The sequence below is a fragment of the Narcine bancroftii genome, chromosome 8 (genome assembly GCF_036971445.1).
Source record: "Narcine bancroftii isolate sNarBan1 chromosome 8, sNarBan1.hap1, whole genome shotgun sequence".
In the NCBI taxonomy this organism is placed as follows: Eukaryota; Metazoa; Chordata; class Chondrichthyes; order Torpediniformes; family Narcinidae; genus Narcine; species Narcine bancroftii.
This window is the reverse complement of record NC_091476.1, coordinates 89,922,395-89,948,986: the sequence shown is the minus strand read 5'-3', so window position 1 is coordinate 89,948,986 and position 26,592 is coordinate 89,922,395. Positions and strand designations below refer to the sequence as shown.

General features: G+C 42.6%; 1 protein-coding gene and 1 long non-coding RNA gene across 5 annotated transcripts in view; one reads left to right on the top strand and one right to left on the bottom strand.

Annotated features, from left to right (window-relative positions):
- Positions 1-5,286, bottom strand: part of cdon (cell adhesion associated, oncogene regulated) — a 139,941-nt gene extending 134,655 nt beyond the window's left edge. Inside the window, exon 1 of one of the 2 annotated variants that reach the window (XM_069894453.1) lies at positions 5,203-5,286. The gene's annotated coding sequence lies outside the window, so the exon portion shown is untranslated. Of the gene's footprint in view, positions 1-4,787; positions 5,015-5,202 lie in introns of those variants that run through there. The other variant, XM_069894452.1, reaches the window with a different exon arrangement.
- LOC138741016 (uncharacterized) lies at positions 5,093-25,921 on the top strand. Of its 3 annotated transcripts, XR_011343272.1 has the most exons (5): positions 5,093-5,386; positions 10,158-10,283; positions 11,707-11,807; positions 23,709-23,989; positions 25,475-25,921. It is a non-coding gene; the product is annotated as an uncharacterized lncRNA (long non-coding RNA). The 3 variants fall into 3 exon arrangements; XR_011343273.1 differs by lacking the exon at positions 23,709-23,989; XR_011343271.1 differs by lacking the exons at positions 23,709-23,989; positions 25,475-25,921 and having other exon boundaries at positions 11,707-12,095.
- Positions 25,922-26,592: the final 671 nt, after the last annotated feature.

The following is a 26,592-nucleotide window of genomic DNA, read 5'->3' as shown; positions in this document are numbered from 1 at the left end:
CTCCAGCCTCAGTCGGCAATGGCTATTGTCTTTAACGCTTGTTATGTATATAGTCTAACTCATCAAATTGTTGAGTGAAGCATACAGCATTTAACATCTGCAAATCAAGAGGTTCTTACCCTTGCTCTTATTTACACATCCCTCAGACAAGTTTCATAATCCTAACCCTTAGGACTCCGACAATTTTTAACCTTCCAAAATATATACTCTAGATTGGGTCCATAGCTTACTACAGTACGAATACCCATACAAACCAGCTGCTGGTTAGGTGTAAAACCAGTCCCAGATAACGGGAATATGGAGTATATGCGCTTGTTTGTAGTCCTTGAAAACTGGGACCCAGAGTACAGGTTACAGGTAGTCCCTGAAAATAGGGACAGAGAGTCCAAAAGGCTAACTTCTTCCCATATCTTGAAAACCATTCTTCAGTGAAGGCAGATATTGGTGATGAAAACTCAGACAGGAAGTGTGCCAGCAAATCCTTACCTCAAAAGAGGCACAAACTTCATGATTTATGAAGCACCAGTGATTTCTGCCTTCCTATACGTTTCTGAGACCAGGATTATTTACAACAGGCAGAGATGCACCCAAGGGTATATTTGAAAATCCTCCACTGGCATCATAAGTGAACCAATGCCAGCATCCCCCAGTTCAGACATCTAAATTACACTGTCAGCTTCATTCAGTAAGCCACATACCCCTCATTTACAAAGCTTCCTAACTCACATACATTCTGCCTTGAGCTCTATCATGGCAAAGGACTGAAGGATGTTCTCAAAAGTCTCATTAAAAAGTGCAAAATGTTAACCAACATCAGGGAATCCCTGGGATTTCATTGCTTAAAGTGAAGAAAGTTTTTGGGTTCAGCCCTCAAGAAAGATGCTGGGATCAAAACGAATCACAGTGTAAAAGGTAGAAGAAATGCATTTCATTTTATTGCCCACATGCTTGAACATCTGGCATTTTCTTTAGCACCTCTGGTAGTCTGTGGCTCTAAGTCCTCTCAATCACCTCAGAACCATGAGCCACAGACTCAGACACTCATTAAAGACTTTTCTCATTATCTATTAATGAATATTCATTTTTCTGAATTTGCAGTTTGATTACATTTATTTCATCTTAAGTAGTTTACAGTTACTAGTAATTCAAAAATTCTGCCTTGTCCACAGGATAAAGAATCTCAGGGTTGTATGTGATGCATGTACTCCAAGAATAAATTTGAACTTGAAACCCACAGAGGTAATAGTTATCTCAATCGTAAGGAATAACCCACAAAGACATTCCTCAATCTCAAAGCCCATGATGAAATGCAAATTTGGCATATTGGATAGCCATTACATTCTGTGTAAACTGGCAGAGATCCTCAACAGGAGGTCTAGCTGTTCAATGGGAGCTGAAGTTGTAGAGCAGGGCTAGAATGATTAACAAAAAAAGTAACAAATTACCAATAAATTACAGCTTTTTAAAATTCTGTTACTACTACCTTGTTTTAGCTTCATGACCTTGGAGCCTTGACAGTTTGGGCAGCAGAGCTTGTAATATCTGGCCAATTCCAGCTAACCTTGACTGTACATTGTACATGAGAATCCAATAGGAATAGACAGACAAATAACAATAAAGACTGTTGGTATGCCATGGGAATCCCCTGCTAAAGGACCCAAAGATTTTCTGGACCTACAGGTCCCTCTAGTTACCCAACAGAACTTTTTTTTTCTCTCTCAAATTAACCTCAAGATATTTTAACAAGCACAAGCCGTTGCCCAAGTATTAAACCTGGGATAAAAGGTACATCTTAGATACTTGTAGGAACATTGAGCAAAGCAATTCCATTCTTTAAGCCATACAACTTGCTTACCTCATCACTTTCTCAGGAAGCTAATGCATCAATAACCCTTTTAACCATCTGTTACTACTGTACTGGAATCAACCACTTAAGTGGAAATAACACACCAAATCAATTTCTGATTATTAGTACTTCACTTGCTTAAAAAGTTCCTTTTGTCAACAGGCCACAATGGAGAGGTTTTTTTTCTCCCCCATTCCTAGTGTGCACTCTCATAGCAAGATAATTTTTAATTGTGGCTAGGAATGTTACATTTTGAGTTAGAACCTGTACAAATGCATAATACTACATATGGTCATGTATTCTTTAAACTTCAAAAAAGCTGTAATAAAAGTTTGAACAAGCTGCCAAAGGTCACTGAGAAAGGCCATCCCTTTACATTTCCTTCACTGCAAGATTCTTATTTTTGCTTGTGTTAGCCAACATTCAAAAATCTCTTTATATAGGGAAAAAAAAGACTGCAAGTGTTTGCATTCAATAGGGGACCAAGAAATATTGTGCACTGGACAGTGACAATCCTGTGTACGTGAGGGCATATTATCTGCCCAACCCTAGAATCTCTGAGAAGTTTTAAAATCAAACACTCATCTGCTTTCTTCCACTATTTATACAAAATATTCTCAACAAAAATATTTTGTGAAAATAACAATGAAAAATTAATTTGAATTTTTTAACAATAAAATTATCTATAAATAATATACAGCTATAGATCCTACATTTCTCCTTTTGGTGGAAGGTTGTGTGTGGGGAAAGTCAGTATTGGGATTTGCCTGGATGAGCTGACCTTTAACAATACTCAAGGAACACATACCATACAGGACATATGGTTGATAAGGCACCTCATCTACAACAATTCAATTAATCACTGACACAAAGCAGCTCTTTATAACATCAGTAGGATGCACTGCAACAGTTCAAAATTCCTCAGCAACACCTTCCAAACTCACAAATTCTACCAATAACAACGATAAAGGAAGTTGCTCTCCAAGCTCACCATTCCTTTACTGTCCCCGGATCAAATTCCTCCCCAACAGCTTTATGGCACAGCCAACCTCAACGACTGCAGGAGTTCAAGAAAGCAGTCAACTACCACCTTTAAGGCCAATTAAACAGTGTCTCAGTCTCAAAGACAGCCCTTACATAAACTAATTAGGAAAGGAGGTCACCTGAACCCAAATTTAATTCCCTTGGTAGCTGTTCCATGTAACAAAGCTGGGGCATCTTGCATACAGAGACCTACATTACTCTAATTAGTAGGGGCAAAAGCAAATAGTAGAAGACAACACAGAAATAACAGCCCCTATTGATCAAAATAAAACAGCAAAAATTGTTGAGCTTAGCAGCCATTTTTGTGTAAAAAGTTTTTTTCTAAACAAACCTATGGAGGTCAAATTGTACAGATACACCATATTCAAGATTCATGTCAAAAGACCCCTCAAAGCTAAACAGCCATAGAAAACTCCACAGTACTAGATGAGCTTTAGTAATTTACATGCGACTAAACTGACGATTAACCCAAGTGACAGTTGTATAGTATATCGTGCCAGAAACAATCAGCATCAACTGACATCAAAACAACTTTCAAGCAATAATTGTCCAATGTGTATTGTGCATTTGCAGTTACACACAGTGAATTCTCAAGGGTGATAAACAAAGTTTAATCTAGGTTTTCCTCAATTTGCTGATACAAATAGATCAGACTTTTGATTTGGAAACTATCCACCAAATGAAGCAACTTCTCAAAAACGTCTTACTTTGCTGTCAAAGAATGAAACTGAATGGAACTAAATGAGTTTTATAGTGCCAGCTGGCAGGGACTGCAGGTAACAGGAGAGCTAAAGAATGGATACTCTTGTTTCACAAAGATTCCAACGTGGAAATATAGGTATAGAAAAACTTTGCAGGACTGAAAACTCAGTGTTAACTTGAATAAAGACAAGAATCCCACTCCATTAGTTACACTAAACAGACATACAGGAAAACATTTCCCTGCAATAAAGGAAACAAAAAAAAAACTCTTTAGAACAGTTAGCATAGGTAAAAACCGTTTAAGCCTCCTTCAATTGAAGCACAGAAAAAGAAAAAAAAACATGGCTCCTGGTGTACCCAGGGGGATAAAAAGCTGGAACGGCGATGTTGTCGAGTATGGAGGGCTTTAATCGGTCTGCAACAATCTAACCAACCCTCAGATGCTCAGTTCTCAGGCTGTGTAAGACTCCTGACAAGGCTTGGCGTGCCATCCAGATAACTTCTGTCAACAGTACCCATATATCCTGGCCAAGACTACAGACCATTCTCTCCATGGCTGTCTTGCTGAGCAGTGCCGTCATTCTATCTTTTTCCACCTTGAGCCGTCTCCAGTGTTTTCCTACTGTCCCCTCCCTCCATCCCCTGTCACTCCCGACCTCGAGCCTTATTGCCCCAGGTCTGAATTCCCTCAGGGCTTTCACCGTCTGCCTGTGATGGCATCGATGTTCTTTGCCACTTTCTCTGGACCTTGACACCATCTCTCAAGTTGATTCCTTGCTTCTATTCTTTTTTTTAAAGGGAGAAATACCTTTATGGCCGATGTCTCCCTCCCCTTTGTTTTCTCCCTCTCCCCCACACTGTTTCAGTGAACTCTGGTCTGAGCTCCGCATTTTGTCCGCTTGCCAGCCAAGCCTCTCCCCTCTGGAGCCCGCAACTGGCTTTTGTTGTCGGTCCGACACGGCCTCAGCAGCCGATCAATCTCAACCCCCCCCCCCCCCATTGAAACACGATCGGCTGCAGTGTCCCTATTGTTGGGTGGGGGGGATTGCTGCTGGGGGGGGGGGGGGGGGGGAAACACAGACATCTCGCCGAGTTGTGGCCTTCGACAACGTGAAGCCAGGCCAGAGCCACTGGAGGCACTCCCTCCCCCCTCCGCAAATCCCCGGCCGCTGCCCCCCCCCCCCCAATCTCTCACCTCTCAGCGCAGCTGCTGCCCGCACGATCCGCCCGGCGAGCGCGCATCCCGGAGACACCGACCACGAGCCGCCCGCTCCATGGATCCCGGCGCCGAGCTCGTCGCCCTCCTCCTCCTCCTCCTCCTGCCGCCGCCGCCTAACCCCGCCGCCGCGGCCCTTCCCATGGACCGTGAGGAGGAGCCGCCGGCCGCCCCGCTCGCTCCGTCAGCGACCGCTCCTTCGTCTCCTCCTCCTCCCCGCCCCCCCCCCCCTCCTGCGCGCGCGTCCAGCGAGCTCCGACCGCCCGCCTCCCGACTCTACCAACTCCACATGGACGAGGGGGGGGCGACGCCATCCTTCCCAAATCACGGCGCAGTCCCGTGCGGTGACAACGGCGAATATCCACCCCCCTCCCCGCGCCTCGTTTCCCATGACCTTTCAGTTGCCGCTTGACCACCGGCGGCGTTTCAGCCGAGGAGCCATCCAGCCATCGGGCGTCCGCTGCTCGGCCTTTGGGGCACCAAGTTCTCTCCGACCTGGCCAAAATCCTCAAGTGACCAATGGGAATGCGCGTCACACACGCCCTCTAGCGGGTACGTGGCTGTACCACCGAGGCAACGTGAGTGAGATCGAGCAAGCAATCAATCAATCCAAGGAGAAAAGAGTAGGAAGGAAAGCAGTGGTTCTCAGCCTTTTTCTTCCCATTCACATCCCACTTTGGTGCTCTGTGATGAGACAGGGGTTGCTCAAGGGGGGGATAGGAGTGGGAAGGGAAGGTTGAGAATTGTTACTGAAATATTTTGCTTGAGAGAAACTGTCATTGGCCCATTTCCTTTGGAGTTCTGAAACCGTGCACATCACGAGTCAATTAGGGACGATTAAAACAGTGCTCTTCCAATTTTTTCTTTCCACCCACATCCCACCTTAGGCAGTCCCTTACTAATCCTACTTAGAGTGGGATGCGAGTGGAAAGAAAAAAATTGGAAAACCACTGCTCGACGTAGACACATGAACATGCAAGTGATAGAGGGACGTGTATCGTGTGCAAGCTGCAGAGTTTTAGTTGAAGTGAAACAAGAAAGTTTGCAGACGCTGTGATTATAGTAAATGCACAAAAGTGCTGGAGAAACTCAGCAGGTCCCGCAGTGTCCATTCGAGGACTTGTTATTTGAGTGGAAAGTAAAAGGTTGAGAACCACTGTTACAGAATCACGTTTATGGTTCCAACATCAATGCTTGACAGCAGTATGTTTCACACTGGGATAGGATCGATCTTTCATTTCAAGATTCAATTTATAGTCAGAGTAATCTTCTTTTCTTTGGCTTGGCTTCGCGGACGAAGATTTATGGAGGGGGTAAAAGTCCACGTCAGCTGCAGGCTCGTTTGTGGCTGACAAGTCTGATGCGGGACAGGCAGACACGGTTGCAGCGGCTGCAGGGGAAAATTGGTGGGTTGGGGTTGGGTGTTGGGTTTTTCCTCCTTTGCCTTTTGTCAGTGAGGTGGGCTCTGCGGTCTTCTTCAAAGGAGGTTGCTGCCCGCCAAACTGTGAGGCGCCAAGATGCACGGTTTGAGGCGATATCAGCCCACCGGTGGTGGTCAATGTGGCAGGCACCAAGAGATTTCTTTAGGCAGTCCTTGTACCTTTTCTTTGGTGCACCTCTGTCACGGTGGCCAGTGGAGAGCTCGCCATATAACACGATCTTGGGAAGGCGATGGTCCTCCATTCTGGAGACGTGACCCACCCAGCGCAGCTGGATCTTCAGCAGCGTGAACTCGATGCTGTCGACCTCTGCCATCTCGAGTACTTCGACGTTAGGGATGAAAGCGCTCCAATGGATGTTGAGGATGGAGCGGATACAACGCTGGTTGAAGCGTTCTAGGAGCCGTAGGTGATGCCGGTAGAGGACCCATGATTTGGAGCCGAACAGGAGTGTGGGTATGACAACGGCTCTGTATACGCTTATCTTTGTGAGGTTTTTCAGTTGGTTGTTTTTCCAGACTCTTTTGTGTAGTCTTCCAAAGGTGCTATTTGCCTTGGCGAGTCTGTTGTCTATCTCATTGTCGATCCTTGCATCCGATGAAATGGTGCAGCCGAGATAGGTAAACTGGTTGACCACTTTGAGTTTTGTGTGCCGGATGGAGTTGTGGGGGGGCTGGTAGTCATGGTGGGGAGCTGGCTGATGGGGGACCTCAGTTTTCTTCAGGCTGACTTCCAGGCCAAACATTTTGGCAGTTTCCGCAAAGCAGGACGTCAAGCGCTGAAGAGCTGGCTCTGAATGGGTAACTAAAGCGGCATCGTCTGCAAAGAGTAGTTCACGGACAAGTTTCTCTTGTGTCTTGGTGTGAGCTTGCAGGCGCCTCAGATTGAAGAGACTGCCATCCGTGCAGTACCGGATGTAAACAGCGTCTTCATTGTTGGGGTCTTTCATGGCTTGGTTCAGCATCATGCTGAAGAAGATTGAAAAGAGGGTTGGTGCGAGAACACAGCCTTGCTTCACGCCATTGTTAATGGAGAAGGGTTCAGAGAGCTCGTTGCTGTATCTGACCCGACCTTGTTGGTTTACGTGAGTAGTCAGAGTAATGAAACAGTGTCATATATATGAAATTTGTTCTTCCCTGCTGCAAGACCGACAGATACGCCACCGGCAGGAATTACCTAAGCGCTCTTACAGATTTACAATCAGAGAGAGAGAGAAGCAAAAGAGAGTCTCCCTAGAGTCACCGAGTGTCCGTAGATTCACCTCCAGCACTTCCGCAGCCACACTGAACACAGTCCAAGTCAACCCAAGCTCTATATCCAAACCTCTGGCATGGTCAGGAACCCTTTAGCACCATCCTCGCATCCCAGTTCCAATACCTGGTACCCCTCCAGCCAATTTGAGCCAGTCTCCAGCAGCCCACAGGCCGATGCAAGTTTCCCGACAGCAGTCTCCAGCAGCCCAAAGCTTCCGTGGGTTCCTCGCCTCGAATTGCCAGCAGCCTCTGCCACATGCACTGGTCCCTCAGCTGCAGAGCCCCCTCACTGGTCCGCCACCGTGGATATTGTCCCCCGCAGGTCGTCTCTTCCGCTTCTTCTCAGACCGGGATGGGGGGGGGGATGCTCCAATTCCACAGAGTCTGTAGCCCCTCATAGCTGCTGCCGATTAATAGGCACCACCACCTCAGAGGGAATGTGTAACAAAGTAAACTTTGGGAAATCTGCTCCACAGTAAGTTGCTGTTGGTGGACCACCACCACAATCCACATTGTTTGTTGGGCTTGGTGAACATGCCTTGGCAATGTCCCTACCTAACAACAGGAAATGCTGGAAACAATCAGCAGGTTCCAAAGAAGTTTCCTGGACCTGAAATGTTAATTTGCTCTTTCCACAAATGCTATCTCACCTGGAAATTTTCCAGCATTATCTGTATTTACTTCATATTTCCAGCATCTGCAGTTTTTTAAAATTCAGCTTTTGTGGTCATATTGCTCTGTTAATGTGATATTAAGCATACCAGATTTTGAAATACTCTAAATACATTTCTAAATCATCAAGTTGACAATCTCCCAAAGTAACTCTTAGGGAGGTTGAGATATGTTATATGCTACAATTTTAATTTTTAATTTAATTTTTATTTAGAGATACAGCATGGTAACATGCCCTTCTGTACTGCCCGAATACACTGGTGTGACCAATTAATCTACTAACCCTGTATGTCTTTGCAATGTGAGAGAAAACGGAAGCACCCAGAAGAAACCCATGCAAATACAGGGAGAACGTACCTTACAGACAGCACTGGATTTGCACCATAGTTACTTGTAATAGAATGGAGGACCATGGCGAGCTCTCCACTGGCCACCGTGACAGAGGTGCACCAAAGAAAAGGTACAAGGACTGCCTAAAGAAATCTCTTGGTGCCTGCCACATTGACCACCGCCAGTGGGCTGATATCGCCTCAAACCGTGCATCTTGGCGCTTCAAAGTTCGGCGGGCAGCAACCTCCTTGGAAGAAGACCGCAGAGCCCACCTCACTGACAAAAGGCAAAGGAGGAAAAACCCAACACCCAACCCCAACCCACTAATTTTCCCCTGCAACCGCTGCAACCGTGTCTGCCTGTCCCGCATCGGACTTGTCAGCCACAAACGAGCCTGCAGCTGACATGGACATTTACCCCCTCCATAAATCTTCGTCCGCGAAGCCAAGCCAAAGAAAGAAGAAAGATGCTAACCATTACACAAACCATGCTGTTCCATTGTTTTTTTTTGTTTTTGTAGTTGCTCCTAGAAAGCTTTATGGTTGATTTGTTGGACAAGGTGTTACAATCCCTGACATTTCAGTATTGTTTAGATTGATCCTCTCTCCTAAAGTTAACAGAGTTGGTTGCCTCAATTACAATTGACGCTTGCAAGTTGAGAATTCATTGTATTTTTCTGATGAAGTTTTTGGAATGTCCTTTGCTTTCTAGTCAGTCTCAAGCCTTCTGATTTGAGATTAGCAGGCCTCTGGCTGGAAGATTTGCTCCATGATTTCTTTTTGCCCGTGCTTTTTTCTCTCTTTCCTTCGGTTTTCTTCCTCATGTTTATGGCAGGCTCACTCATTTTCCTACACCTCTATTCTGGGTACTTTTTGCTTCCAAAAGTCCAGTACAGTCATTGCAGTCCATTGTGACCACACTATATTAGCTGCAATAGATTGAAGACTGTGGGGTCATGAAAGATGCTATATAAATCCCTTATTTTTGGTTAAATGCTCCTTCGATCTTTGTGTTTCTGTTGCTTTCCCCTTCTGCTCAATTCCTTATGTTTCCCCCCTTTTTTCTAACAGCTTTCCCTTCAAGAGATTGTACAATTAGAAGGAATGAACACAATGGTTGGTGCAGGTGAACACAGTATTAGAAAGGGAAGCACACAAAGTCCTCAGCAAATGTATGTTAGTGACCTGCATCTGTCTTGATCTGATTGTTATGGAGTGGTTACTGCCTGCAAACAGGCTGCCAGGGGAAAGTAGGGGAAGCAGATACAATAGCAGCACTAAAGAGGCTTTTATATAGGCACATGAATATGCAGGTATTGGAGGGGATTTGGATCAAGATATTTAATTTAATTTTGGCTCAGTGCAGACATTGTGGCCAAAAGCCTGCTCCTGTGCTGTATTGTTCTTTGTAATTAGGTCTGAGCTGGGATGATCCAGGAATTGTGTTAAGGATTGCTGAGGATCTAACCCAATATCTCCCCATCAAAAGTTTACTCTGAAACTTCACCCATCTCCAGTTGTGACAAAATCATAGCGCATACTTCATCATCTCTTAAATTTATTGCCAATGTTATTTTGTCTCGCTTTCATTTGTAACCATTTTCTAAGATTCAGCTGAGCAAAACATGATTGTCTATCTGTATGTATCCAAGACAGGGTCCAGCCGTGGAACATTTAAACGTGAAGTTTGGTAATTGGATCAAAGGCACCACAGGGACGGGACTAAGTGAAGGAAGCTGAGGATTGAGAGTGTGAAGGGAGGTGTAAGTGGAAGAATTGATGGTATGTAAAAATGGGAAAGAGAAGGGGGTTAGAAGTGGGATGAGGTGGAGAATGGGAGGGGACTAATTATGGGGGATTCTCTCTCTTTCTCTCTGCATACAAGGTTGGGCAGTGTGGTCAATATGCAACAGAGCCTTATGTCCAATCATCTTGGACCTTTTTGACATTCAGCCAATATCTTATTCTGTCAAGGCCCTGGCCACTGCACGTTGAAGGAAATCGTGCACAGGCATCAGGGACAAGAGAATGCTGGAGAAAGACAATGCACTTTTTCTAATGCAGAGGGGGCTACCAAATGTTATTCTTTGTGAATTTCTTACCATTTTTGGTGAAGGAATCTGTTTTCATGTGTCTCACCATCTGAGAGAAAGCAGAACTCTCCAAAAGTTTAATTAATTTTACTTTTCTGCATAGAAAATCTTCAGTGCCAAAATTAGAAGGGAAAAGAGGAAAAAACTTCCTGAAAATATTTGGTTACAAACCAAGTTTATACATCCTGAGTCCTGACTACAGCTTAAGATGTTTTAAATAGGTTTTTATTGCAACTTTCATGACTCTACATTTTCCATGATCTATTCTATGAACTAAAAAGAATTTTAGCATTGCTGGTGATCAAAATGTGTCAGCTCATTTCCTATGCCCATAGGATTCTCTTGTCAGCCCCTGAACTGATTGCATTTTTCCTTAAAGCTTTCAGACAAGGAGGAGGAGTGTAGAGAGTCACGGAGCCTGAGGGAGGATTCTATTCCTCTCCCTAGTGAGTTGGAACTGTAGAACCCAGCATGGTGCTTTCAGTCTGCCGGAGAGGGAGGACAATCCTGCCGACAGAGCCAACTAAAGACCCAGCTGGGGCCTTGAAAACACTCCACAATAGTATTTACTATGCTTTTGGATTAGACTTACTACCAAGGCTTTAGTAATGACAACCTGCAGGCTCTAATGCTAAACCAATCACCAATGATTACTGGATTTTAAAGCAACCGCTTCACATTCCTGGGAATGACTTTCCTCATGCTGTTGCTCTCTGAATGAGCTTTGCTAAAAGCCCAGCAGACAGCCAATTAAAACAGGCTCACATCCAATGAAACCACCTTCCATTTTCATCAAACTAGACAGGAAAAAAAAGCATTTAATCCAAAATTGACATGGCTTCAGGCAATGCTTTTCTTTATTCTTTGAACTTCTTTCTATACTTGAAAATCAAGCTTTATGGAAAAGCAAAATGTTGAGATAAAGGTTTACTTTTGGTAGATTTGTTTCTAGAGCATGTTTAATTTCAATCACTGGAGGGAAAATAAATATTTTGGACATTTCAAGTTCACACATACCAAATCACACCTTTGTTTATTGGTCACTGATCAGGCTTCAGAATGAAGTGGTTTGGGAAATCATAACCTTCCCACTTTTTATTTCAAATCAACAGGTCTGACTTCTCAAAGGTAAAACACGAAAGTCTGCAGATACCATGCTTGAAGAAAAAACACAGCAGGTCAAACAGAGTTCTTTAAATAAGCAAAGATAAAGGTAACATAGCCAATGTTTTGGGCTTGACCCCCTCATCTTCTCAATGTATTCCATTGTGGGGCATTCAGAAGCACATGAAAGCTTGCATATAGAGTGGATATAGGGGGAATAATGTATCAGCATCCCATTTTACATCTCTCCCCATTATTTAATTGACACTAACTGCAAATAAAAATCAAAAGAAATATAAAGGACTACTGATTAGCTGTATTTGTCTGTTTTACATTCCAAACTATTAGCTCGGCAAGATAGGGAAGGGTGATGTTGGTGATGACAGTGAGAAAACTATGAGCAGATGCTGAAAGATGTTTAGGTAAGTAAATAGAGATGGAGCTTGGAGTGGACTAGGTAGTGAGTGAAAGGGAGAAATGAGTGACAGAGATGAATGACAAAAGGAGGCTAAAATTAAGTTAGGAATTAGCAGTTTGGACATTCGTGGACCTTCTTGTCCACCTCTCAATAATCCCACCTCCTTCTCACATTCCCACTACATCTCATGAAAGCATAAGAGATGCAATGCCTTTCCATTCATTCCCTTCCTCTCGAGGGCCTCAAACATTTCTTCCTATTTGTTATATCACCTTCTGAGAGGATGAATCATGTTGATCATGTCATCGACAGAAACAACCAAGGGCTTTCACTACCGAGGTTTACAGTGGAAAATTATTGACGTCCAAGGGTCCTAATGGCATGTTTAAAGAACAGCTACAAAGTAGGGAATTTCTTGCAGAGAGAGGGGATACTTGATTGTGAAGAAGTTATAAGAAATAGGAGCAGGTGGAGGCCATCTGACCTATCGAGTCTTCTTCGCCCTTCAGTGAGATCACAGCTGGTCTGGCTGTGGAATCAGCTCCACCTATGTGTCTCTTCCCCCATTTCCTCCCCAACACCATGACCCTTAATGCCCCTAGTATATAAAAATACAACTCTGTCTTAAATATATTTAAAGAGGAAACTTCTGTTAGTTAATAATCTATCTATGCTAATACTAATGCTAAGGATGTATTTTATGAGGCACCTTATCAAATTCAAGTACATCACATTCACCTGTTTTCCTCCATCATCTGCGCTCATTCTTATCCTCAAAGAACTCCAGTAAATTTGTCAAACATGTCCTTCTCTTTCTGAATCCATGCTGCATCTGCCTGATGGAGCAATTTGTATCCCGATGTCTCTCTATTCCTTCCATAAATAGGAGAGTTGTATGAACAATTAAGTTTTAGAAAAGTATCTTAATAATAAGAATTGGGGTAAGACTCATGATAGAGAAATGCTTTTTCACCATAGGATTATCGCATATTATAACTGACAGAGTGCATCCCATTCCATAACCAATGACTGTAAAAATAAAATTGTCCTTGTCATTTTTTAAATTCTTTTGCCAATCTCCTTCATTCTATATGCTTTGGTTCTTGATAAGCACAGCATCCTGAATGCTTGTAAACCACTTTATTATCTATTTCGCTACTTCCAATGAACTATGCACATATGCTGTGAAATATGAAATTCTGCAGATGGTGTGAGTGTAGTAAAAGCACAGAAATGCTGAAGGAATTCAGCAGGTCACATAGCATCCATAGGAAGTAAGGATACATTATGGGCTTGAACCCTTCTTCAAGGTAATTAAATATGCCCTCCCCCCAACCAAGATTTGCACCTATACCCCAATATTTTTGTTCTTGTGCCTGGTTTACATTTTTGTCCTCTTGCATCTTTATATTATTCCTAAATGTGCTGTTTATCACATCATTCTTAAAAGAACCCAAGGCACCGTTTCAAAGAAAATCAGGAGTTATCTTGAGTTTGCCGATTAATATTTGTTTCAGTCGTCATTACTATAACATTAGTTATTGTGTAAGCTTACTGTGCATAATAAAGTGGCTGCTGGTTTTTCCCCTAGCAGTGACTATTTATCAAAAAGTAATTAATTGGCAAGAAAATAATTTGAGATATACTGTAATTGTAGAAGGTAGCTTTGTTATTCAAGTTATTTCTCTTTTTTGGTTTCTAATTAAGACTGGTTCATGATTATTCACAAACCATTGCACAAGTTAGCTACAGAGTGACATTTCTGAGAGACCACACTGCCTCATCATCAGTGATGGATACAAGTGAGGATTTGCAGTATTCTATTTTCATTGTTTAAATGCTCCACTGGTCGTATAGTCAGTTTGGCAACCCTTAAGAAGTCTCCTAAGATCTCCAAAACTCTAAGGTCAATTTCCAACATATTTCTCTCAGGAATCAAAGGAGAGAGCATTGGATATTTTTTTCCTAACATGTTTTATCCTTGGTCTAAAACGATTGAAGACATTAAAAATGCTGTTACATTGAAGAGATTGCAAAAGCACTCACAGAAGTCCAAACAAATTATACATGGACATCATTCACCCCTTTATGTCCATCGAAGTCAAAGAAGAAGTATTGTGTCCAACGCTATTTCAAATTTGGTCACAGAAATCATCTAACCTTCTGCACTTGATCACCTATTGGTGCAAACACTTTTCCTAAACTCCTAATTACCTAGTCACTGCCTTTCTGTCAAGGGAGGAGTCTTTTCCAACTGGTGGGGAGGGATGGAGGTGCTCACACTGAAGATGGATCAGCAAATAATGGAAATGTTGGGGGTCAGGGACGGCAGTGCACCTGGTGTACCTTCAGTCAGGATCCTGAGAGAATGGAATCCAACTGATGAACAAGCAGCTCCATCCACCGTGCCCCCTACTCTATGATGGTGCCAGAGGGTAAAATTCAACGGGGATCTTGTGTGCTGTCACCACAACTGCCTGTAGAATCCCAAATGCCGTGTTGCCTGCACTCGCTGCCCCAACGGTGAACAGGGATGGTCACCCCACTCCCCACTGGCCTTAGAGTTGTGAAATCTGACCCATTTGGGGATGCAACCAACAAACCCTTATCCTTTGACTCCTCTTCCAGCACCTCTGAATATTCAATTTGTTTGTTGAAACCCCTGTGAATAATAAATACTCCATTCATTTATCAACTGACATCTTCAAAATAAATCTAAACAAATTGAGAGTGAGGTCTGCCATAAAAACATGAGGGCAAATACTCTGATACCTGGTTGAATGTATGTATGGGAAATGAACTAGGTGTTTTTTTTATTTGTGCAGATTGGGTTTAGAGGAATGGAAGCAATCCTGGACGCAAGCTGTCCCCAGTGCAGAGAGAACTGGCTGCCTGTTCACACACTCCTGGGCGACACTTCTCCCTTAGGTCACCATGCCAATTGGACACACACAACATTCACTGCATAATGAACATCAGAACATTGACTGCCGCAGTACTAGACGTGTCTGCAGGCATTGCCCTCCTGACAATGGAAGGGGCTGAATGACACTGTATTAGAGATGACACGAGAGAAAATAGCCACAGTACTAGCTTGGAACAAGCACACGAGAACAATGACAGGCGCGTTTGTGCCCGAGATTTGTATCATGTTTCCAAGCTCTGCAGAAATGGAATAGCAACTTCTAAGATCTCAGACAATCTTGTACTCAACAGAATCCCAGCCCCCACCCTTCTTAGAAAGTAAACAGCTTAAAAGTGTTTCCAAGGCAACAGGAAGTGCCAAGAATCTGCACAACATGGCACTCTGTTGTCAAAGAAAGGGCTTTATACATCACTGTCCTGACAAGAGGTGTTTACTCAATTAGTAATTATGGAAACAGCTTGTGCAGTTATTTTTAAATAGTAAAAGATTTGACATTAGGGTACCTTATAAGAAATGAGTGGAATAAATCAGGATCATTGTCTCACGCCGCTATCAATTTCGGAAGAGGAGTAATTCTGTACAATGGAATAGAATTAAGAATAAAGGGGCAGGCGTAATAAAACCGCATAAAATAGCTTGTAAATGTTTACCGTCTTGCTGTCACAGCTCAAGTCCTGTTCTGGTCTGTGACCGTTGAATAAGAAAGGTTCTTCTACTCAATTACATTTTTAATAATACTGGTTCGCTTCCAGAGCCATGCTACCTTTCCTTTTCCAATGCAGTAAAGAATGCTGCAAAGTATGGATGTGCTGCAGTCAGTAACAAACAGGACACGCAAGTTCACAGAGCAACATTTGATCGGAGCAACATAACGATGCTGGCTGCATTATAAATATGCTGGTATCTTACCAAATTGCACATGGGATGTGCCCTGTACCCTTTTTACAGGGTTACCATCAGGAAGGAGGGCACAGGAGCCTGAAGACGAACCCCCAATGGTACAAAAACAACTTATTTCCCTCTTCCGTTAGATTTCTGAATGGACAATGAACCAGACACTACCTCACTTTCTCTTTTTTTGCACTAATTTACTTATTTCTGTTTTTAAATGTAATTTAGTGCAATATTTGCACCTGCAATGCTGTTGCAAAACAATAAATTCTGATTTTGAACTATGAATGGCAAAGTGTGATTACCTGGAGCAATAGTCTGGGTTAGTTTAGGATGTTTCCTGGGTTAATTTCAGAGTTATAATGGATGTCGGTTTGTTTTCCTTGGAGGAGAGGTTACGAGTTGAGGGCTACCTAATGTTGGTATGGAAATTCTAAAGGACACTGACAGGACTGACAATAGGAAGCCTTTCCCCACAGCAGAGGTATCTAAATGAGTAATGATTTTATTGGCATTATACATTCAGCCAGTAAAATTAGAGGGCATCAGTTTTGGGTAAAGGGTAACAGGTTCAGAGGGTGTTGGTGAAGGATTGTTTTCATTCAGAATGTTAGAATCAGAAATGCATTGTTCGAAGAGGTCGTGGAGGCATGGTCTCACAACAGTGGTACAGTAGTGTAGTAGTTTGTACTTTCTCCCCATGAACATTCACCCTCCAGGTATTCACTGTGTGCAACAGTTTCCAACCAAGGTCCAAAATGTACAGGGGTGTAATGGCCTCGATGTTAAAGATAATTGAAAACACTTGAATCAGCAAAACTTGGAAACCACTGGGCTAGGTGCTAGTAAATTGGTGTTTGATGGACATGGACACAATGGCCTAGAGAGCCTGCTTCCTTGTTGTATGACTGTATAACAGCTAGGGTGTCAATTCTTAGCTCCTGGAGCGTCATTGTTCATGTTGTTAGGGTCGCATTGTTACATTCTGGGGTGGTACTGTCAGATGGTGTAATTGTTAAGTTGCTGGCCTCTGGTGGGTTTTCCATTAATCTCTGAGATGGCACTTGTTAACTTCTGCTGTAGCATTGTTGGCCACTGCAGAGTTATTATCTACCTTGATATGATACCCACTGACTCTCACCGCAACATGGCTATACCTCTTTGTATCCTGTCTCCTGTAAAGATGCCATTCCTTTCTCACAATTCCTCTGTGTCTGCAGCATCTGTTCCCAGGCTGAGGACTTCCATTCCAGGATATCCAAAATTTCCCCTATCTTCAGATAATGTGGATTCTCCCTTACTGTCATTGATAAAGCCCATACCCACATCTCCTCTATTTCTTTTACTTCGGACCTTACGCCTCCCCCCCCCCCCCCACCCCCAGGCAGAACAAGGGGAAAGTTCTTCTTCTGGACCTCAGTTTCCTTTCCACGGGGTTCTGCCTCTGACACATTATCCTTTGACACCTGCCAATTAAGCGTAATCTCACTACCACATCTCCGCTCCACCCCATCCTCTTTTTTGCAGGGTCAAGTCTCTTCAGAATCCACTCTTCCCTCCACCACCCACTCTTCCACCCCGATAGGCACTTCCAACTGTAATCAAAGAAAGTGCAATACTTGTCCCTACATCTCCCTCACCTCCATCCTGGTCCACCTCGACGTGAGGTGGAGAATTACATGCAAATCGTCTAAGCTAGTCTGTGGCATGCTGTGTACTTGTCGTGGGCTCCTCTCCATTGGTGAGGCAAAAGGCAGACTGGGTGACCACTTCATCAAATACCTTCACTCTATTTGTGGGTCAAAATTTGAGCTTGCTATAGCCAATCATTTTAACTCCCCCAACAATTACGTGCCTGTCCTTGACATCATCCATTGTCAGGGTAAGGCTAAACACATGTTGAGGAACCACACATCATATTCCCCCTGGATGCCCTTAAACCTCACAGCATGAACATGTTTTTTTCTAATAAACCTCCACCTCCCTCTGTTTCCATCACTTCTTTATTTACTCTTGGACTTTTCTTTCCCCTCCCCTTCCTAATGGCTTCTCTCTCCATCTCTCATCTTCTGTCCTATACCCTATCAGCTCTGGGCCCCTTCCCCTGCCTCTTTCTCCCTTTTTAAACATGAACAATAAAGGGCTCTGCCTCAAAACATCAACTGATCATTTCTGCCCATGGAAGCTATCTGACCTGCTAAGCTCCTCCAGCAATTCTTTGTTAAGGTTCCAGCATCTGCAGTTTTTGTGTTACTCAATTTATCCAATACAGCCAGCCTGTTTGTTGGCAATGTGGCTCTGTTTGCCTCTAGGTCTTTATATTAGCCTGATACTGTTAACTTGTAGAGTGTCAATTTTATTCTTGGAGGTGGTGATGCTTGCACTGGATAGCAGCCAGTGGTATTCAGACACTTTATGAGTTCATACCTGATGGACTTTAGCCACCTGCAGAGGCTGATGTTCATTCTGTCAATCTTCCGATGACCTGTTTTAACTTTAATAGGTTTTCTCCTGTCTGATCACTGCTTTCTGAGAGGCAGTTAAGAACCAGCAGCATGAAGCCAAGCCTTCCCTTTGAAGACACAGAGGCATTCTTAGAGGCTGACAGTTTCTGCATTTACTTCAGGGGATTGAAGCCCGGAGTCCTGGGGCCCAGGGTTCCTTCAAGCTGAGACAAGTGGAGACCAGCCTAAAGTGAAAGATTTTTACCTCTGTCTTTTCTACACCAAACTTAAACTCTTTCTCTCTCTTGACTATTAACTCCATTTAAATAACTTCATTTGAAAAACAAATGCTTACAGGAGCTCAGAATCAACATTTCTGAAATACTTGGGAGTAAGCAATGCCTTGCTTCTCCACAGAAATGTATCAGACTAGACATGATAAAGTCAGAGCAGCCATAATGAATCAGGCTAGACAGTGAGAGGGTCCAGAACCTGAGAATATATTTTGCTCAGTACAATGATTTTGTGTACTTTGCAAGAGAAGAATTTTATTCAAAGCTTGTGTATTCATAAAGTTTGACAAATTGCTTCTCATTCCTCCATGTATATGGTATATTTACACATGGGGGCTTGAGACATGCACCCCAATGCATAATGACATAAAATCCACGTCTGTACACCTCTCTGTAAAAGGCAGATGTGCATGTGTGCCACATAAATTCTTATAGTAGAAGCAAATCCTCACAATGAATTAGAGGACTACTTCAAAATGTGTTAAAGGGAAAGTAGCTGATCACATCACAGAGTATTGGGTCAGCATACCAATAGAATGGTTTCCTTTTGCAGGTCTCACTAGGAGACTAGCCTGATCACAACTCCAATGTATACCTTCCATCACAAACAATAGGTTTGAAATTTCATCTCTTCCCATCATCTAGATTTAATCTTCACCAAGTTAGCCAATCACAACCCTGTCACTCCTTCCTTCCTGATTTGTTTGCATGATCTTTGGGTTCACAATCACATTGAGGCTCTGATGCTCTCTTCTCCCAAACTCACAACCCCCCCCCCCCCCCCCCCCAAACCTCGAGCCCCAAGGGACTCTCTTAATTTTTATAGCAGCCTCAGGACATTCAATTTCCCAGAGATAAGACCTTTGTCTATACAGTGAGCAAGGCACACTGAAGGAAAAGGGGGAGAGAACACGGGTGGGCTGGTAGGAGTGGGAAAGGGACACATGCAATGGGGGTTACCTGAAAATGTAAAAATTTAGGCAACCTAAATTTTTTGTTGGCCTCAATGTGGCAGTGGGGAAGGCAGAGGATAGATAGATCTGTAAGGGTATGGGAAGGGGAGTTGAAATGACATGCATCTGGAAGGTCAAGATATCTGTTGTGGGCAGAGTGCAGGTGTTTTGCAAAACAGTAACTAAGTCTATGCTGAGTCTCACCAGTCAAGAGGAAGCCAGATGGATGGATTTTGAGAGTTGGAAGTCAAGACACATTGAGTGTTTGCTTTACATTATGATCTGGAACAGCCATGGATTGAAATATTCTGACTATTGTGTATTTATAAGCTACATATAATCAAAAGCTCTGTGAGTTTAGGGCACGAAATGAGGTCTGGTTTAATTGGATCCCCGGGGAGAGAACCCTGCTATGCATAGAATGGGAGTTTAGTCACTGCTCCCAGAATGTAATGATTTAGAATCTCTGACCTAATTTTTCCCATGTTCTCCTTCTTGATCACGACATAATGCACCTGAATAAACCTAACCTGCTGAAAAGGATCATGGCCACAGGTTTTGGGTCCATTTTGTTTTTTTCTTAATAGCCTACATTTGTTCTCTGTCTACTTAGGTTTCATTAAAAATCAAATTCCCCAAATTTTCCTCTTACCTTCCCTCTGTTGCCTCTGCCACTTCAACCCCCCTCAAATTTATTTTTTTCTTTGTCTCATTTCTACCTCCCACAGCCTTACCTGTCTTGAATTCTCACTTCACCTTTCAAAACCTGCCCTTCAAACAATCTTAATATCACCTTTCTAGACCCTCTCCCATAACTCAACATCCATTTTTGTAGTCCTTATTATTTTATTTTCCCACCCCTCCCTCAGTACAAGGCATTGTAGGCTTTTATGTAATTAAAAAAATATTGTGTAAATGAGAGCTATTATTTGGATTCTGCAGTATCTACATCTTTGTCAATAATTAAATGTACCACAATCTAGCAATTAGAAACAGATTTCAGTTCAATAAACAATTCACCTAATCATTGAGAAAGGCTATTCGAGCTGCCTAATCTGCAATGGCATTTTCTCCGCTCGATTCTGCTCATTTCCTGTTATTTTAAATATTTCTCTTTTTCAGTAAAAATACCTCTGAGGAAAATATTTTCTGCTTCAAGCTCTTCTTCACAGGACATTGCAAAACTGAGGTCATGGAGAAGTATACACACACACAAAGAGACTATAATCTAATAGCCCATGGCAACAGGCAACTTGTGTACAGTCCACCTCGAGTTACTTAATTCCTTCAGAGAGTCTGTATTCATTTCTCTCCACAACTGGGCTGAAGAAAGAATGATGTTTTAACAGTGGAGTAAACATTCCATGGAGTGATTTCCCACTACTTTAAAATATATCTTCCATGCAAACATTCATAATTCGACATTCAAGAGATCTTAATTTCTTTATTAGATATGAACAGGCTTGAACACTGATGAGTCTTTTTTTATAAATCTTGTTACTCACTGATTAGATGCAAGCCTGTAAGTGGGATGCATATCAATTATGCAAACCCCTTGATCAGATGTGAAGAAAAATCTCATTCCCAGGTTTTCACATCTGTATATTTTGATTAGATGCCAATCTTTACATGATTAACTCCTTTATTTTCCCTATGTTCATTGGGTATGTGTGGCAGGCACCAACCCTCTTCATCCCCTTGGAACATGCAAAGATTATCTGTTCTTTAATGTTTTTATGCTTATACATCACCTATATACTTCTGAAGTAAGAAGAGAAACATCTAACCCCCACTCTCTCTTTCTCCACCCCCCCCCCCCCCCCAAACACCGTCCTCTCCCCTTCTCTCTCTCTGGCAAACTTCTACAATGCCTGCTCTTCAGAGATTCAAGCCCTGCTGATTCAAGTTCTCAGGAGGCTATACATACATTTCATTATTCATTATTAGCCACCTGCGGTCTTCTTCAAAGGAGGTTGCTGCCCGCCAAAAGGCAAAGGAGGAAAAACCCAACACCCAACCCCAACCAACCAATTTTCCCCTGCAACCGCTGCAACCGTGTCTGCCTGTCCCGCATCGGACTTGTCAGCCACAAACGAGCCTGCAGCTGACGTGGACTTTTTACCCCCTCCATAAATCTTCGTCCGCGAAGCCAAGCCAAAGAGAGATTAGCCACCATTTTCCCTGGCCTCTCTCCAAGCACAGCATTACCTTTCTTCACCTTGTAATCACAGGCTGCCTTTCTTATTTTGATCTGTGCAGTGAAGTTATACCAGAACAACCTTAAAGCCGCCTTAACCTTCAACTGGACAAATTATTGCCAATAATAAATGAGAAATCTCATTTCATCTCTTTCAGTCAGAAGAAAGATTACATCTGCATATGGATTTCCAATTTTTTTACCTGACAATCTGTGAGATCAGTATGGCAGTTGAAAACCGTGGATCATAGGTTGAGGTTATAAGATGAATATTCTACTTGACATTGCCAGTGGGTTCGTATTTTAATTCCAGCCCTAATTACCTTTGGGAAAGTGATAATGAGCCTCCTTCTTCAACTGTTGTAGAACATCTGGTAATGATGCTGTCACAATGTTATTCATTTGGGCATTCCATAATTTTCACACTTTGACAATTATGAAATGCCATTAGATTTTCATTTCAGAATTGTACGCAACTTGGAGGGGACCCTTCTGGTGGTGGTATTCCCATTCATCTGCTGCCCTCATCTTTCTAAATGGCAGAATTATAGGTCTGGGAGATTGTGTTGAAGTGACCTAGTGAATAACTGCTGCACATTTGTTTTAATGGTTTGCACTACAGGCAAAGTGAATCAGCAATGGAGAAAGAGAATGTCGAGGGTGATGGAAAAGTATCAGTAAAATTGGCTGCTTTGTCATTGCCATCAATGGTATTGCGCTTCTTAAATGTTATTGGAAATGCACCTCCTTTACAATTTGTCAAAAATCCATAAAAAGGTGTCCTTTCTTTGTAGAGGCTATAACCTTGTATGCTTCACACGCCATACAATGGATGCAAAAAAAAAATCAGATGTGCGCTATGGGATATCCTGTCCATTAATGAGAAACATGGAATGTAGATGTCCAAATATCTGAGACAGCATTTTTTCTGCGGCTGATCCACTGAAAATAAAAGGTTTTCATTAATGCACATGGCTTGCGATATGCACAATTAGTGGTGCTATGGTACAGCTACAGCTCGAGTTATCCAGATTCAAATCTGCCCTAGGGTGTTTTCTGTGTGGAGTCTACATGTTCTCTCTGTGGTCGCATGCATTTCTCCTGGGTGTCCTGGACTCCTTTCACACCCCAAGCATGTGTTGTCAGGTAATTGCCCCTAGTATGGGTGGTTTGCAAGAGAATTTGGCTGGCATGTGAGATGGATACAAGTTGTTGGGTGCTCTATGGAATGAAGGTGATGGGTTGACTGGCCTCCTCTACATCAATAGAAAATATGAGAAGATGCAAGACCCTGGAATATTTTTGTAACTATAGTATTAATCTCTGTTAATGTGCTTGGGTTTCTACAAAAAAATATTTTAGTATTGTGTGAACTGGTGAATGTAAAGCATTGAAGTAGATGCTGAACACCTCATGCAGAACTTTTTTTTGCCTAAAAGGGTATGGACAATTTTATTAACACAGCTCATTGATTCCCCTGGTGCTCCCCTGTGGAAAGAAGAGGCAAGGATTTCTTTAAGCCTGGTTAAAAGTACACGAGTGGAAAGAACTTGGGTTTATTTGGAGCCTGACCTCTGAGTATCCTAAAGCACATTAGAGGCATGTTTGAAGTTCTGTAAAGAAATTGTTAGAATGCTGCATGCTATGGGATTTGGTCTGTTTACCAGACGAGTCTTGGCCTAATGTCTCATTGGAAAGGCAGTACCTTCAGTAATACTGATCTCGCTCAGTACTACCCAGCAATGGATTTTGAAATTAGGCCTCTTACAAGGAACTTAAAGGTACAAGCCTATCAGTTGTATGACTTAGTGAGGCCTGGCTGTTATCGTGAAGTGTTTTTGATGCTTTAACCCAAGTTATACCTTAGATCAAGTGTGGTCCCTTGCAGATTTGATTAACAACTCAGGCTCCGCATGGCGAGATCAGCAACACTGCATCCTTCAACCCTGTCACGGCAATTTAAAGGACAAGGAGGCACAGGAGATTGCAGGTGCAGGAATGTGAAGCAAAAACAAGCTGCTGGAAGAATTCAGTGGGTCAAGCAGCTTCTGTGGAGGATTAACAGGGCAAACAGCACTGACACTAGTCAATGTCCAAGAATGTAATAGCCCCTTGGTAGAGAGGAAAGACCAATTGCTCTTATGGAAAAAGAAGCCTTTTACATAGCAAGTGAGCCTGACTATTTCCTATTATTTAATCCTACATATCTCTTTGAGAATGAATGTTAGTGTGATGGAGCATATTTTGTATGTATTTATCTGTAGAAGGAAGCCATAAGCATTGGGTCAGTAAATGGGTTGGTATAGATTGCAGATTTTAATTGAGTTCTCTGCTGGTGAGGGAGTCATAAGCTGCTGGAGTAAGTACAGTATGTAGTAGAGTGTTAGAGCAAGGCATTCCTGTCTTCTCTCTGACTGTCAGTATGACACCAGCCTCTTGTGACTCCTCAGAGTTTATTTTTCAAATTTAATGTGGCAGCCTGCTTTCCAATCAGACACCTGACACTGATCCCAGAACAGCCCAGCTCCCTGGGCACCGGCTGTTCAGAACTAAACACCTCCAACAACGTATTAATTTTCTGAAATGCTCTGAGTTTTTAACGATGCATGTCCCAGATGTCGGCACAGTTTGGTTTCCTCCTGTCCCCACTATCCTTTCAACTGATAAATTCAAGCTGTCGGGTGTTACCAGGCCTCTGAAGGGTTCCGCTCACTGTAAATCAAGCCAGACGGCTGAGAGCTGCTGGTAATCATGGATTGCGCAGTGGGGAACCAATGACATCACCTCTGCCTGCCTGGGTTCCTGCTGACTCCATGGCAATACCATCTGAAGAAACGTTACCATATACGTGGAGCTTTGTTCTCTCTTTGGTTAATTCAATACACCTAGCTCCAGCTGTGGGATAGACTGTGGAAACTGCCACTCACATCTCTCCCCGCCAAACCTTACACATTTTCCAAGCCTGAAGGGGAAATTCTGGTTGCTCCCCATTTAACATAACATTCTGGGCCCCACTGAAACACATACTTAAAATGGTAAACTATCTTTTAAAACTGCAAATTACATTAATAATATTGGTGAATGCTCAGTTATCATTTCCATTGAGATACTTTACTGCTCCTCTTTCTGCCCACATTGATGTTAACGCGCTGAAATTTTGTCACTCAGAGAATTTTAAATGTTTACAAATCTTGGCAATACAGTAGAGATTTATAGGTTTAGAATTAGGCAGGACTTGTTTTATGCAGGGTTATAAAGAATTCTTTTTTCTGAAAAGACAATGGATGTAAATTCAATTGCAGCTTTAAAATAGACAGGACCATAACATCACAAAAAATTGCATAGAAAGAGGCCATTTAGCCCATTGTTGTGAACCAAAATGAAAATAAAACATTTTAAGTGTGATAAGAAAAGACCAAGGGGTTGAGTTTGTCCTTTTAGAATCACAACAGGACTGAACAATTTCCATACATTTTCATGTGTGGGTGGGTGGGTGTGTGGCACACACATATGCTTGTTTGTGTAAGATGGAATTGGACCATGCTGTGAATGACATTTAGAATTTCCAATCATCTTTTCTGGTTTGTTGAGTTATGAGCCAAAATTTCCCATATTATACCCATTAGAGTCCTTTACTGTCTGCTTTTTGTTCAGAGATGCCAGATCATGGAAGCTCGTTCGGTGGAGACATTGTGGGCTAAGTGGCTTGTTCCTCCTATTGAGGAACACCAGCACCTCTACATTCTAAGGAGTCTGAGGAGATTTGGCATGTCATCGAATATCCTAGCAAACTTCTTCAGGTGCCTCATGGAAAGTATACTTACTGGTTGCATCACAGCCTGGTTTGGGAATTCAACTGTTCAGAAATTTAAACACTCCAGAGTAAACAAACATAACCTTGTCAATCACTGACTTCCCATCCACTGTGAGGAGCTGCCAGCATTATGAAGGACCCCATCACGCTGGTCACAATCTACCTTTTGGGCAGAAGGTACAGAACTGTACAAGAAGTTTCTTTCCAACAGTTATCAGGCTCGTGAACCTCCCTCGTTATACTAATCAGGGACTGGTCCAACACCACAAAATAAATTATGCATTAATGCCATCAGTTTTTTTGCACTGTGACATTTTATTATCCATTATTTTTGTATTTATCATTTCTTTTTAATTCAATTGTAATTGTAATTTTTAAAAAGTTGTTTTTGTAGTTTTTTTCTTTACAAAGTGCAGGTTTCAGCTCTAATGAGCAAGAATTTCAGTGTTGATGAACATTGTACAATGTATCCATACATTGACATACCCTCAACCTCTGTTGTCACCCACCACTAAAAAGGCACCAGAGTTTTGAGCTTTTGAATAACAAAAGTTGATCATGACAAGGAGGGAATGACTGAATGGTTTATTGTAGCAAATGAGCAGAATCAGGACATTATGGTTTTTAGACTGCAGGCATGTAACGGCACAATCAAGGAATCTTGCTGCTACATGGGCAGTCTAAAAAGGAATTAGGAGTCAATTCCTGCACCGCCATTTATCCTGCAGGACCCTACAACTTTTTGGAGGAAGCCTGCAGTGTAAATCGTACCGGAAATATTCATTGACGGTCATCCTCTCTACTGCATGTCCAACCACTGGGACAGTTGCACTCAGGTACTTGCAGTCTAAAAAGGCACCCAGTGTAAACGACCAGATGGGCAGTAATTATGTTCATTTTTTTTTTTCCGCGATTTTCCTGACTTTGCAGTATAAAAACCATAATTGAAAAACATCTG